The sequence below is a fragment of the Bos mutus genome, chromosome 9 (genome assembly GCF_027580195.1).
Source record: "Bos mutus isolate GX-2022 chromosome 9, NWIPB_WYAK_1.1, whole genome shotgun sequence".
Classification (NCBI taxonomy): Eukaryota; Metazoa; Chordata; class Mammalia; order Artiodactyla; family Bovidae; genus Bos; species Bos mutus.
The window spans coordinates 46,293,673-46,309,589 of record NC_091625.1 but is presented as its reverse complement, the minus strand read 5'-3'; the positions used below and the strand labels follow the sequence as shown (position 1 = coordinate 46,309,589).

At 33.5% G+C, this 15,917-nt stretch overlaps 2 non-coding genes across 2 annotated transcripts; both read left to right on the top strand.

Annotated features, from left to right (window-relative positions):
* The first annotated feature begins 1,793 nt into the window (after nucleotides 1-1,793).
* TRNAM-CAU (transfer RNA methionine (anticodon CAU)) lies at nucleotides 1,794-1,866 on the top strand. Its single transcript has one exon. It is a non-coding gene; the product is annotated as a tRNA-Met (tRNA).
* Nucleotides 1,867-14,510: 12,644 nt separating this feature from the next.
* On the top strand, nucleotides 14,511-14,617 carry LOC138989274 (U6 spliceosomal RNA). Its single transcript, XR_011465513.1, has one exon. It is a non-coding gene; the product is annotated as a U6 spliceosomal RNA (small nuclear RNA).
* Nucleotides 14,618-15,917: the final 1,300 nt, after the last annotated feature.

Here is a 15,917-nt window from a genome sequence, read left to right as displayed (position 1 = left end):
TTTAATCTACCAATAAATAGAATAATAATTTTTAGCAGCTCAACTGTAACTTTATAATACAACTTATGCAAACTCAGTAAAGGAATAATTCAATATTAGAGGAATAGGTTAATTTGAGGAAACAAATTTATACAGGTGCTTCAGTTTATGGTGTAATCTTTTGAGAATCATGGAATTTTATATTTGTGTGTGTATGTAGTTACTATTTAATAGAGGTGTACTAAAATATAGAAATACATGCTTACAATTAAACAAATAGGGAAAGTTTAATTATAATATTAAAAATTGTTAAGGTTAGAGAGACTATGGTATGGAGAAAGATCTTGAATATACCTTGATTTGGTCTCTAATTATGTAAAAATATTTTAGAGAATAATGATATTTTAAAGACATATAGGATGTTAGCAATTTATCTAGTCCAACTCTCTTTTTAATGCTCATATAAGTTATTACTCCTTAGCCACATGGACGATGAATTAGGACATTAATCTATTCCAATATACTATTATTTCCAACACATTCCTCTACCTCAACAATTATTCTCTAAGTTATAAGTTTTAATGACTCTTTAGAAATAGGCATCTCTCATAGATAATTATTGTTCACCATTTGCCTAAAATCCAAAGGAATATCTTCCAACCCTTGAGTAATTAAAAATGACAATAAAAATATTTATTTTATGACTCATTTAGAATATTCCAAACACATTCTTTGAACAGAAACAATGTTTGTTTACAAACATAAGATTTGAAATAAAATAATCATTTTCAGCATGGTCTCTAGGAAAATACATTTCTGTTTTACTAAAGTTTCCAAGGATATAAACTGCTACCCATCAGATTTTAGCAGATACATAATATTATTCTCCATCACATGTGATTGGCACAGTTATGTACTATAATAAAATCTGTCACTGTGGCAATTTTTTTTTGATTTGACAGTTTTCTTAAAAAAAATTCTTTCTCTGAAAACCAATTAAAACTTGATTTCCCTCCCTCCATCACCACTATATTCCTCTATTTTCTCTCTTCATAGCATTTTAGTTAATTGAGCACTCCCTGTTATTTTTTTTTTTTTCCCTAGCAGTAGTAATTTGACAACACAAAGCAATTAAAAACCTGGGAACAATTCTTCCTATAAACCACTCCCTGCCTTCTATTAGCCAATGCTTGTGCTAATGTGACAGGTATGTCATATGGGACTGACATGTCATGTCCACTGCATCAGTGTTTCACTTAGTTGTTGGATAAATTTTAAGGATTAAATATGAGGGGAAATTCTCTATTACTGGAAATGACATAAAGGAAAGTGTCATACTATTTGACAATAAACATGAAATTCTTATATTGTCAATAGGTCTATGTTTAGAAATTCAAAAACCTAAGTTAAAAATAAAAACAGAAAGAGATGGTTGGGAAAGAAAAACAAAGAGACCGCTAATTATCTTGGCAAACTACATTTTAAGAGTGCTATCAAGAGTAGATATCAGTAGAATCAATGTGATTCAGATGGTTCTCTTTATAGTAATTAATTTTTGTTGCTTAAATGTATACCTTTTCAAAATATGTTGAAACATAAATTTAAGGTTTTTGGTGAGACACTTTAAATTATCTCAGTATTCAGATAACAGTACTTTCTTGTGAAATATAAATTAATAATATCTGTTGATTAAGAAGGCTGTAAAATACCTAACAGTGCTTAAATGCAGTATTTTGGTTTTGTTTCTGCTGAACTATTTTCCCTCTAAATGTGGTTTCTCAGCTACAGAATAATAGGGTTCAGCTATTTGGTCTGCCCTCTTAGTGCAGTAGGCAGCACGTCAGTCTCATAATCTGAAGGTGCTGAGTTCGAACCTCAGGAAGGGCAGATCATTCTTTTGGGGATTCCCTGGTGGCTTAGACAGTAAAGAGTCTGCCTGCAATGTGGGAGACTTGGGTTTGATCCCTGGGTCTGGAAGATCCCCCAGAGAAGGAAATGGCAACCCACTCCAGTATTCTTGCCTGGAAAATCCCATGGATGGAGGACTCTGGCAGGGTATAGTCCATTGGGTCACAAAGAGTCAAACACAACTGAGTGACTTCACTTTTTCATTTGGTCTTAGCCAATGACATAATGTCTCTTATACAGACTCAATTATCTGATTTTAAGATCACTGAAAAATTAACACTAGAAAGTAAACAATCTTTTTCTAGAAATTTGTATTTTAAGACTGCTGCCTAACTAAACCTAAAATGATTTTATATAATGCACCATTTAGGAAATATGTTTTATTCATCAAATAAAAATTCACTGAGTAACCATTATGTGCAATGCACAGGCCTCAAAACAATACCAATAAAGACCAGAGTTCAGACTCCTCATGAAACTTTCCCGGTCTTTTTCTTTCAGTTTCTATCAAATATTTCCTATTGCTTCCATTTGCATGACCATGCTGAAGTAGAGCCACATTATGAAAAACATAAATTGCTCAGGTAGCATTTTGATCAAACTATATTGCTTATATAATTCCCCTGGTAAAATGAAAATTCTTTTAGAATAATTACTTAAGGAAAATCTGAAATTTAAAAAAATGAGTATATTCAGTTCTCTAGAAAAATTGCATTTAAATTTTTTCTAATAATTAGTTTTATAATAGAGTAAAAACTCTTTTGCAAAAGACACATAAGATTCTCAAACTGACTGAATTCTGTGTAAAACTGCACAGTGAAAGAAAACCAGTATTTTTTTTAAAATCTGTCTTAAAAGTAGACTGTTTAATTGAAGTTACTTGTGTGTGATGTTTAAAAGGTTAAAAAAGAAGCCAAACTGAAATGATTAGAAACAGTATTTATAGTTTAAGTTACAGCCAAAAAGCCACCCAACCTTCTTTTATAGTAAAGATCATTGTTATGCCAGAAAGAATAAAATAAACTCCTTCTCATTTCAGGTAACTGTTTGATATGAATTCCTTTTATACAGAATTAGTTTGAAATTTCATTTATATACATCATGATTTACCACACTGTTAAATATCTACTGAAAGTTTACCATATTCCTATCACTAATACAGAGACAGGGGTATGGCCATGATTGAAAAAAATTCACCATTATCATGAAGCATTCATTCTGCATGGTAAAGGACACAATAAGCAAAAAGCACAGGTAATAGATCAGTTAGTAATAAGCACACACACAAAAAGTACAGTGGGTAAAGAGAGACAGTATGCAGATACTCTATTAGAAAGGGTGACGGTCATTCCCTCAGAGGGAATTTCAACAAAAACTTCACTGAAATGAGAGATTAGTCTATTAAAATTTTTAGAGAGAAACTGTGGAAAAAGGCAAAAAGCCAAGGCAAAGGCTCATAATGTGAAGCCTCTTTATGCTGAAAGTTCCCACTCTAGGAATTTAATTGGTAAAACGGTTTAGTTTGGTGGAAAATTGTTTAATTAAATATCTGTAGAAGTAGATATAAAGCAAACCCTGACTTTGTTTACCTGCTAAAATATTTCATCTGAAAAGGTAATTGACAATAGTAAGTAAAGTGGCTCAGTCGTGTCCAACTCTTTGCGACCCCATGGACTGTAGCCCACCAGGATTCTCCATCCATGGGATTTTCCAGGCAAGAGTACTGGAGTGGGTTGCCATTTCCTTCTCCAGGGGATCTTCCTGACCCAGGGATGGAACTCAGGTCTCCTGCATTATAGGCAGATGCTTTACCATCTGAGCCACCAGGGAAGTCAATCGACGATAGTCTTTCATAAATAATTTTAATGTTAAGTGATAACATACATTTCTAACACAAGCATGTTGGCACTGCAATGTAAGGTCTGTGAGCACAAAGATTTTGTTATCTGTGTTGTTGACAAAACTTGTAGTGTTTTAAATGCTATTACATTGGAAATGATCAAGAAATACATAATGTAGATTAAGAAATCATTGTGCATTATTTTTCACAAAATATTTATCTTCATATAAATACTGTGTCAATATAGTTTTTCCTAACTTCTTTTGATAGCATTCATTACCATAATTGACTATTCAATTGCCTAGTCAATTTATTGGTAAGTACAGATATATTCTCTGTATCAAAAGATGCATCCCACTGAATCAACTGATATAATGTTAATACATGAGATTTTTCATCCTAATAAAAGTTTGAGGGAAAAAAATTCAATAATTATTGATTAAATGTGACTCTTTTTGCATTTCCAATAAACGGCCAAATTGAAAAAAAAATTGTCCTAATTTTCTCATTCTACATGTCACAAGTACACCCAAACTGCCATACAGTTTTAAGGAAAAGATCTGGTATAAAAAGCCAAAGAAGCTGAAATAATGAAGTCATGTCATCAGTAAGATCTGTTTGCATTGAGGCATTTATAAGTTGTGTTTAACTGTGACATACATGTTCTTCCACATTTTGTAGATGAGCCATATTACCTCTCTTCATCTCAACTTTAACTACCTAACTGTAAATGCAAATTTCTCAGCAGAATCAGAACTGTTTATTTCCTCAGGAGGATTTATAATGGTAACAGTAATTTAACATACAGCTTTTGGTTCCTAGATCACAGACATGCCCATAGCACAGGTGTGGACCACCAAGCAATAGTATTAGTAATGATAATTTAATGATTCCTGATTTATTTTCCCTCTTAAAATGGAGCTCTTATTAAATACAATTAGTTGTTAACTGTCATTCCCCATTGCTTCTGGAAGAATCATAGTCAATATTGTTTCTGGAGAATGGCCCTAATCATTGGCAGTAAGGCTTTAAACAACCCATGACTATTGTAGGCAGACTGAAAAATTCATAGCACCTGAGAAGCCATCACTTAGAGTAATTGCACATAAAGATAGGCTGGTTTTCCCAAGAGGTAGTGCAAAGTCTTTTTTCCACTTATGCGCTGTACCAGGTCAAAAATGAGTAAAGGTAGTAGAAACAGTTGGAAACAGCAATTACAGGGATGGGAACCATTTTAAGGATATATATTTTATATATTGTTTTAAATACTTTACATATATAACTTTGCTTAATCTTCAAAACAACTCTACATGTGGATGTTACTATTATCCCTGTTTTACAGATGCCCAAAGTAAAGCACAGAGAGATGAGGTAGCTTGCTCAGGCTGTCCAGAAAAAGAGACAGGACATTTAAAAAAAACAAAAGTAAAGATAAGGCATCTAACTCATACACCCATTGTAACAGAAAGGACACTGAGATAAAGATTCTCAGAGGACTAGAGTACAATGCAACAGGTCCCAAGGGCTTGAAAATTTTTAAAAATTGAGAACACACAACTTTACTGGGACTTCCTTGTTGAGAAAATGCTAAAAGAGTTTAGTTTTATTGAAAGTAAGTTAAATAAATAAAAATCACTGACCATTTACTGAGCAGTAGGTTGCAAGAACTGTCTAAAATAATGAGTTTATAAATATTATAGAGACTTTATAAAGATTATGACATTTACATCATGAACATTCACATTGTTGAAGAGTTTAAAATCCTGTGGTAAAGAAACATATAAGAAAACAATTATAACTCAACATAATTGCTCTGATGGATGAATACAAAAAGCATGAGAGGAGCAGAAAGAAGAATAATCCAATATACCTTTCCTATGAAGGAAAAACATTTAGAGCTATTGGCTTCAGCATAAACTTTGCATGTGAGCAATGGTGGAAGGTATTGCAGGCCGAAAGGACATTGTGGGGATGGGCGACAGGGAATGAAAAAGGCATATTCAAAGAGTTTTAGATATATTCTAGTTATCATTCAGGACTTACCCTAAACTTGGGAAGTTATGGAAGATTTTGCTGGATAGATAACATGCAAAGCAATTTAAGTTACAGAGAGGCATTAATAAATTCTGTACCTGACAGTCTGGTCACAAAATAATGAGCCCATATTATTTAATATAAAAAAACTGCAATGTCTATCCACTTTTATTCAATCTGGCTGATTCAATGATGGGAAAAAAAAAAACAGAAAGTGCAAAATTTAATTAAAATCTGTTAATGAACAAACTTCAAGAGGAAAAAAAAAATAATGATGCAGGTGTGGTGTGGAAAAAGCCTCTGAAATATATAAGCATTTACATCCTGAATTCCTACAACATCTATTATTTTTCTATTTTTGGCACATAAGATCAAATTGTACATACACTGAATCCCACTTGACTATCTTCTATATCTACTTTTTGTCTCAACTTCTTTAAATAACACCTTTATTAATTTCTTTCAATTCTATCATTTATTTTTGTTACTGATTTTATGGAATCTATTCTCCTTTGTGCCCCTTGTAATTTAGTCTTCATTCCTCAAATGATTGTGTCTTTTTCTTCTATTTATCTCCTGAGCTCTGCATGTTTATATTTACCATCTTAAAATTTGGCCATACTATTAAGAATTTTTGTATATGTGTTTTCTGGTCTTACTTCATAGGAATAATTACACCTTTCAATATTTTACATTTTATTATGTCTCTACTTTGTGGCAGTATCTTTTTAATGAATTTTGCTAGTTTCCAAACCCTCTTCTAAATTCTCATAACAATTTTGGTATGTGTGTGTGTGTGTGTTTTAGCTCTTTCTGGATGGTTTCTTCTAATTTCTGCTTTGTTTTTGTGTAAATATGTATGTGTATGGTTGTGCTGTATGTTTCTGTCTTCTCCTTATTGAATATATGTTCTTTGGGGGTATGTATTAATTTATTTATCTAGTATTTATGTCACATGTAGGCTATCCAATATATACTTCTAAATCGTTAAAAAAAAAAAAGTCAATGTGTTTTTGACTCTCTACTACATATTCAGTTGCACACAAGTCATTGAGGATACAAAGCCATAAAAATTACAGGGTAAGTTTTGAGTAACAATATATTTGAAGAAATTAGAATAAACACACAAAATTGTTATGACTATTAGTAAAGTTAGAATAATAAGGATAGACAATACACGGGATTTATGGAGCCATATTTGTAAATAATTCTATTTTTTAAAACACTATACTAAACATTATAATATACATCCTAGAAAAATATTTTACATGGTGAAAGCTGAAAAATCTACTTGCTTCTGTAGCTTCTAACTGCCCCTATATCTATTTTTTCTCTTCTTTAATATGGCATAAATTGAACACTTTACAAAAAGACATCGCATATAAATGTCACTACTATATAAGAAGTTAAGACAGTATACCAGACTGAATAACCACATTTATATATTATGACAATGAGTTCAGGTCATTTTATAACATTTGCTGTATTACTGGACATTTCTGAAGCACTGCGTTGAGAGATTGGCAGGGAAATTAATGTCCTTAAGCAATTTACCTGAATGTTTGATAGTGAAATGTCACGAGAGTCAAGCTTCAGTGTATCTCAAAGCTAAGATATCACTCTGGAGAGGAAGCTATGGTGTCAGGTGAGTCATTAATTGAATGTCCACTTTCTTCAACAGATCCTTTATGATGGAAAGGAAAGAATACCACTCAATGAAATTTGGACAGCTTCAAAAGTACAATAAAGAAAAATGAACAATTTTAAAGTTTCAAACTTCTATGGAATTAAAGCTAAAATAAAAGATGAGGTTTTCTTATCATGGACTAATGTATGATTATTCAATTAGAGATGCAAGAGAGCTATGATTATAGGATTCATCTCTGAAATGCATACTCTCCTTGAGATGAAAACTTGTTTCACATTAGTCTGGTACCACCTTGTATCACCATGAAATGTTCAGTTCAGTTCAGTTCCTCAGTCATGTCTGACTCTTTGTGACCCCATGAATTGCAGCATGCCAGGCCTCCCTGTCCATCACCAACTCCCAGAGTTCACTCAAACTCACGTCCATTGAGTCAGTGATGCCATCCAGCCATCTCATCCTCTGTCATCCCCTTCTCTTCCTGCCCCCAATCCCTCCCAGGATCAGAGTATTTTCCAATGAGTTGTTCAAGAGGATGCTGTTAAATGAGTTCATGGCATTAATACTATATACGCTTACATTTTTTTTTTGGTATATACTGAAATACACATTTTTCATTCTCAAGTAGAAGTATTACCAGCTGGCTTAGAAACTTTGATTGATAAAACTTTATGAAATGTGTTGAATCTCATTTGACGGGTCTGCTGATGACAGTTAACGGCATCACTTGTTCTCAAAATAATCTAGATATAACAACCACTTACGTTTTGAACAAAAAAAAATCATGGTTTAAAGGCCTCTATTTTCTGTTTATCTCTCCCTTCTCTCTATTCCTTCCTCCCTCAAAAAGTGATAGTCTATTTTAATTATGTGTGTGTGTGTGTGTGTGTGAGTGCATGTATTCAGTTGCTCAGTCATGTCTGACTTTTGCTTCTCCATGGATGTAACCTAACAGGCTCCTCTGTCCATGGAATTTTCCAGGTAAGAATGTTGGAGCAGGTTTCCATTTCCTACTCCAGGGATCTTCCCTACCCAGGGATCAAACCTGCATCACTTGTGTCTCCTACTAGCTTATGATTATGCAAGTAACAGATCTATAGCAAAATGGAAAGGACATAGATGCTCTGGTTTCAGTTTCCTTGTTTACTGCCTACATAACCCTCTACTTTGTAAGGAATACTAGAATGCTACCTGTGCAATGCAGGGAAAATGTTCTCTTTCTTAACCAGATACTATAAAACCTTGCTGTTATTAGAACAAACAAACAAAAATGCTATTTTCAACCAAATAATTAAAACTTAAAAATTAACTAAAAATTAGATATAAGACAAAACCAATAAAGAAATATTAGAAAACAAACAATACATTAGAAATATTTACAACACAAGTTACACACAGAATTATTAAAAGACAGAATGTGCTTTTTACAAATTGATAAGAAAATGGCTACCCACACAAGAGCAAAACAATGAGCAAAATATACAACTCAGCAATTCACAGCAGAGAAGATTCCAATGACCAACAAGCATTAAAATCATGCTTAAATTCAATAACAGGAAATACAAATTATTAAATTAAAAATGATTGATAACTTTTTAACCCGATTGGAAACATTTAAAAAGAACTGACTTTTGAGTTTATATAGGGAAAGGTACTTTATTATATAGTGTTGGCAGAACTATAATTTGTTACATTTTAAAACAAAATCTGCCAGTATCTACGGAAAAAAGAAAATTACACATTTCTGTAGACCAGTAAAACCACTGTGAGAACCTATCACATATATAAAACTATATATACTGACCTCTGCTCTGACATGATAGAGAAACAGAGACTGGATTTAATTTCTTTCTTTTTTTTTTTTTCTCTACCACTACACACATATATTGGAGAAGGCAATGGCACCCCACTCCAGTATTCTTGCCTGGAGAGTCCCATGGATGGAGGAGCCTGGTAGGCTGTAGTCCATGGGGTCGCTAAGAGTCGGACACGACTGAGCGACTTCCCTTTCACTTTTCATTTTCATGCATCGGAGAGGGAAATGGCAACCCACTCCAGTGTTTATGCCTGGAGAATCCCTGGGACAGGGGAGCCTGGTGGGCTTCCGTCTGTGGGGTCGCACAGAGTTGGACACGACTGAAGCGACTTAGCAGCAGCAGCAGCAGCAGCAGCACACACATATATACACACACATATACACACAAATCTATCAAAAAATAAAATAACCCACATTAAACAACTTTATTCAAAGCACCAGATATGACACAACAAAGGACAATGATCCCTGAGAGAAAAGAAAACAAGATAAACCCAATTTAATTATTTTCACAGTTTATTGCCTTGAGAAAATGCCCAAGACAGTGCAAGGAGCTGGAATTCAGTCACACTCCCTGATGAAAAAGATAGAGCTGAGTATCCATGGAGACGAAGGAAGGGCAAAGCACAGAAGGAAGCTACACTGAAAACTCCAGATATCTGCAGATATCTTAACTAAATAGTATATTTTTGATCACACAAGTATTAAGGAAACTACGCAAAACCAGAGAAAGCACAGAAGGAAGCTACACAGAGAACTCCAGATATCTGCAAATATTTTAACTAAATCAATAGATGTTTGATCAGCAGAAGTATTAAGGAAACTACTCAAGACCAGGAAAAGAACCATCCAAAAGAATTGCAGGGAAATTTACATAGGAAATGAAATAGTACCTGTTTGATTCAGTAAGATTGGACAATTTCATAATTCATGGAGCATGGGGTACAGTACTCAGAAAAGTTTTGCTTAGAAAACTTTAAAAAGCAAAATGGAGGGACTTGCCTGGCAGTCCACTGGTTAAGACTCCGTGCTTCCAATGCAGGGAGTGTGGGTTCCATCCCAGAGGACTAAGATCCCACCTGCTGCACAACACAGTCAAAAAGTTATTTTTTCTAAAAGAAAAAGCAGAATGTAAAAAATAAAAACTATGTTTAAGTTACACAACTGTGTCCCAAAACAAAGTTACACAGCAAGGTGACATCATGTCATTTGGCATTCAATAAACATTATTAGACATGTAAAGAAGCATGAGAATATGACCCATAATAAGAAAAATACATCAATCAAAACTGACCAAGAACTGATACAGATGTTAGAATTAGCAGAAAAGGACACTAAAGCAGTCACAGCTGTAGTCCATATATTGTAAATGTTAAGAGACATTAAAAATATAGAAAAGACTATAAGTTCTTATATGACTTATATGTTCTTATGACATATGTGTTCTTATATGTTCTTATATGACTTATATGTTCTTATATGACTTATACGTTCTATATGACTTATGTTCCCAAAAGTCACTCACTATCAAGGTCTCCAGATCTTTGAAGGGAAATTATTAAACAATATATCTATCAAGTTAGATCTTCACTGATATACCAACCAGTATATAATATACACAGAATCATAGCCACTGATCTCACTTTCAAAATGCATGACTTGCCATCAACATCATGTCAGTTGCATTCACTTTTCTATGCAAAATAAAGGGCTAATGCCGCATAGTGAGAAGGTGTGCCTGATCACAGAAAATTTGGAAGTTTTCGGCAATTCCAAGAGGCAGAGGAGACTGGAGACAAATAGAATTTAAGGTAGAAATGAAACTGAGAAAAATAAAGAGTTTTGAACCTTGCCTGGTAATGGAAACTCTGTAGAGAATCTATATGATTATCATTAAGTCCTCAAACGTCAGAATTTGGTAATTATATTTGTCAAAGGAAAATAAAAATCTGACTGTAGACTTCCCAGGATTGAGGTCTAGGGGAAAGCTACATAGAATTGTATTTCTGTTTGACTATCTGTAGGAATTACATCAATTAAATAATGAATCATAAATACTCATATAATCAAACAGCATAACACTAAGCAGGTGCCATTTATGATGTCAAGTAAAACATTTGAGAATGAGAATTACTATTCATTTAGACTCAAAACTGATACCCAAAGATGCACCTAAACTCAGGAAACAATGTAATCTCTTGATAATTTCTTGAATTAATCCTGTTGCTTTAGAAAACCTGTTTGATGACTGAGTTGTGATTTCGTTTCCATCTGCCTTGTATTAACCCATAATAGGTATGGCCTCAAAGTATGCTAATAAGGGCAAACTCTGTTCCTAAAATGATATAGTAGTCATATCATTGTAAAAAGTCTTAAAAGGTCAATAAAATTCTACAGGTTAATATCACACTGTCTTCTTTGTAAGTAGATTTATCTTCCATATTAGAGAAATAATGGAAGTATATTCAGAGTTGACTCTCAGTAAGTACTTATTCCATTGAATTAAACTAATAAAATTGATCCACTTTTGTGAGAACAATGTAATAAATAATACAGAAATGTTTACCGATAGTTGATTGTTCTATTTAAAAAATACTGTGTATAATTTGGTTATGCTATGATCCAAGGTTTCTACTTCCTAAATACCAACCAACAATTTGTTTTCAGGTAGTTTGTTATTACTTAATAAGAATTTATAAAAAGCTAAGTAAAAGTATCAAGTAAAAAATTTTAAAAAAATAGAAAAGACTAAATGAAACTTTTAAAGATCAAAATTACATTGTTTGAGAAGAAAATATACTTAGAGGGATTAATGGTGCATTAGCCACTAAAAAGAAAAGTGGATAGCAACAGCAATAGAAACTATGTACAATAAAACATATGGGCTGGTGCTCAAGTGGTATAGAATCTGCCTGCAATGTAGGAGACCTGGGTTCAATGCCTGGGTTGGGAATCTCTCCTGCAGGAGGGAATGGCTGCCCACTCCAGTATTCTTGCTTGGGAAACCCTATGGACAGAGGAGTCTGGCAGGCTATAGTTCATGAAGCTGCAAAGAGTCAGACACTACTAAGCAACTAATATATCACTTTCAGACATTAAAAAGAAAAGTGGATAGCAATAGCAATAGAAACTAAAACAGGGAAAAAAGAATTTAGTATAAGTGGGAGACCTAATGTGTTACGACCCATGTAAAGAATTTGTAATATATATCAGTTTAGGATATGGAAAATATATCAATTTACAGAAATAGCTTAAATGAGGCATTCTCTATTATCACGTAACAAAACTACCTATGACCTACTTCTCATCACCTTCCTTATGACCCACAGGAGGCAGCTTTTACTCTGTGCTTGAAATTATGCTATCCTTTTACACCACAGGTCAGAATGAGAAACTACCTATAGCCTATCACAAGAATTAACTATGAGAATGTTGTTTGGGTCTTTAATTAAACTTTTTAGGGCAGATTTTGGTTCATAGCAAAATTGAGTAAAAGGTATTGAGTTTCCATATCCTCCCTGTCTCTCCAACCACACATAAAACCCCACCATCAACCTACCATCAGAGTGGTCATTTGTTACAATGGCTGAACTCACTTTGACACATCTGGGATTTTTATTAAGGAGTGTTTTCTCTAAAAGCATGCACAGGATACATTAGTTTCAGAACAAACAGTAAATTTGCTTCTCTGAAGCAGTGGATTAGTTTGACATTTTTGTATCATTAACCATTGGTTTTTGTGTTTCTGTTTTAACTAATAAATTGGCCGCTCGATCTGTCCAATCTCAAAAGTCTCTCAACATGTGTTTTATAAATTAATTTTAATTCTCCTACATTTTATTACTCCCCACCTTTAATTTCTCTTACCTATGAGATATTCATTTAGATATCCTTTAAAACCTTTGCAATTCTGGCATTTTTGTCATATTAATCTCTTGGAACAAGGGATACAAAATATTTAAATTTAGTTTCTTTTCAATTATTTTCATCTGAGGGACAGAAAAAAGTATCAAATGATACAATTTATTCTGTATTAAATTTCAGAACAATCTCTCTACTAGCAGGAGATACAAAATTTGAAATGCTTGTTACAAAAGACATTTCATTTGCATGGATGAAAATAATTAGGAAGCAACAGTGACACCTGTGGGGGATGATACATAAACATATTACCTAAATTATGCCCAGTGTGTTTACTTAGTGGGGCTTTATGTAACAAGTACATGTGGGCACAATGATTATATGTTAACCTGTATAATTAAGAAAGTGATTTGCTTAACAAGTAATTTGTAATAAAATGCCTAGCCAGTAATCATAAGCACAAGCCATATGTTTTTAAATATGACCCAAACATTTGCATAGTGTTTATGTACAATAAATTAAAGCAAAATGAAAAATCTGCTGACAAGAAATAAGTAGCAATAAGGGTAGAGCAATGTATTAAATCCTTCATTCTGGATCATTTAGGTAATGTTCCATTCATTTTAGATTCATGAGTAGAAGCCTTTACAGATTGGGCATGCATACCATAAATCTGGAGTTATCCATTATTAGGTGGCGTTTTGCTGTTTGCAGTTGTACATGTTTACTTTGTGCATAATTAACTGCATAATAGCTGTCTGTGTTTTGCACTGAATTTACACTCAGGCTCTCGTCAAAACAAATGACTCCAGAAAGTAGGATGCTTCCATTCAGTTCCCTGCAATCTGCACTTCCTAATACAGGTTTACAGAAATGGTTTTGATTGTGACTCTCGGTATCCTAACGCCTTCAGCAGCTAATGTGTGTGTTGGAGCTTAACTTATTAAACTCCTAGATACATAAAGAGTATGGATGGGTGGAGACAGGAGGAAGCAGAGCACACCTAAGAGGAGCCAAGAAAGAAATTTCCATGAAAATAACAAGCACAGTGTCTAGTTGGACAGGCAAGTGATCACTGAGCAGCATAAAACAATGGATCAACATACATCCCAGGAGTTCTTTTGCATATACGATTGTGACGGCCAAATTAACCATCTGAGAGAGGGCAGAGTCTGAAAATGGGATGTCAGAAGAACCAACAAGATACATTCCAATCACCCATTTTGTTTACAGCCAGATAAACTCAGAAGGATAAATTACCAAATTAAATTAATCAACAAGAAACTGGTATAATTAAATAACAAAGAATAAGAGAAGTAAAAGGGATAAAATAAAAGATAATAGAGACTGAATTTTATTGATTATGACTACTTGTTGACACAGTAGTTGAAAAACTTTTTAAAAGCATGATATATGAGGCTGTATATGTGCTTGCTTCGGCAGCACATATACTAAAATTGGAACAATACAGAGAAGATTAGCATGGCCCCTGTGCAAGGATGGCACGCAAATTCGTGAAGCGTTCCATATTTTTTGACTCTTCACTCTCATGCATTGGAGGAGGAAATGGCAACCCACTCCAGTGTTGCTGCCTGGAGAATCCCATGGACAGAGGAGCCTGGTGGGCTGTGGTCTATGGGGTCGCACAGAGTCGGACACGACTGAAGCGACTTAGCAGCAGCAGCAGCATATATTCTATTGAAAGTAGTCTCACTGTGTTCTTAATCAAAAGTTAAATGAAACATTTACAGAAACAAAAATTTTCTTTATCTCTAGAAGTGGTCATTTCCGGGGAAAGAAAAGAGGGAGATTTAAAATGGCTTAACCAGTTCTCCAAGTTGTATTTGTAAGGTTATTATTATTATTTTGATGACAAAGGGTGAATTGTTTGAACTGGAACTTTGAAACAAAGATGTGTTAAGTAGTAATTTTCCTTGTTTCAGAATCCAAAATGTCATTTAAGGATGTAAGCATAAATAATATGTCATATGTATAATACATGACTCTCAGAAATATTCATCATCAAAATTATAATTCCACATTATCTGCTTCTACTTTAAGTATTTACTTATCTTTATAGAAAAGCATTTTATGCATTTAACAATATTTTCTTATTTTACTATTATCCAAAATCTCTAAAGATGCTATTCTCTGCATGTTATTTCTTAAAATTATTAAGCTTCACATAATGCATCCAAGTAATTACTTTTCAAAACACTCTGAAGCAATATTTTGGTTGCAAAATTAAGTATTTCAAAGAATCAGCTCAGAAAATAAAAATTAAGAATGACTTCATAGCGATTCTGGCAAGAAGATGGCGTAATTCAAACAGAATTTCTAGGACCACACTCTACCACTGCTACACTTGGAACACAGTGATTTTATATAAATAAATACATGCATAATGATATTATAAATATATAATGCATACAATGTATAAATAAATAAATGTGTAATATATATCAAGTGCCTTGATAGAATTCTGTGGACCAGAACCAGATTAGAAATCCACATGCATATCAATACACAGAGACATAAACTATGCTCACAGACAAGATGCTTTGGTATCACAAAGACACCAAAACTATCCATTTTTTCAATGTCACTCTGATAAGAGAAAATTCTCAACACAGCTTTACATGGAAACTTGGCAAGTGGCACTCAGTTAACATAGAAGACATAAACAAAAGTACATAAGACCATTTAAAAAAAAAGTGAAAGATATTATAAAGGTCATAGTAATTATTCATGTGGCATCCACCACAACACACTACCTTTTGTCGTGCTGGGCTCTGCTAGCCCTGCTGGCCTTTGCAACCAAACTGGTGTGACTT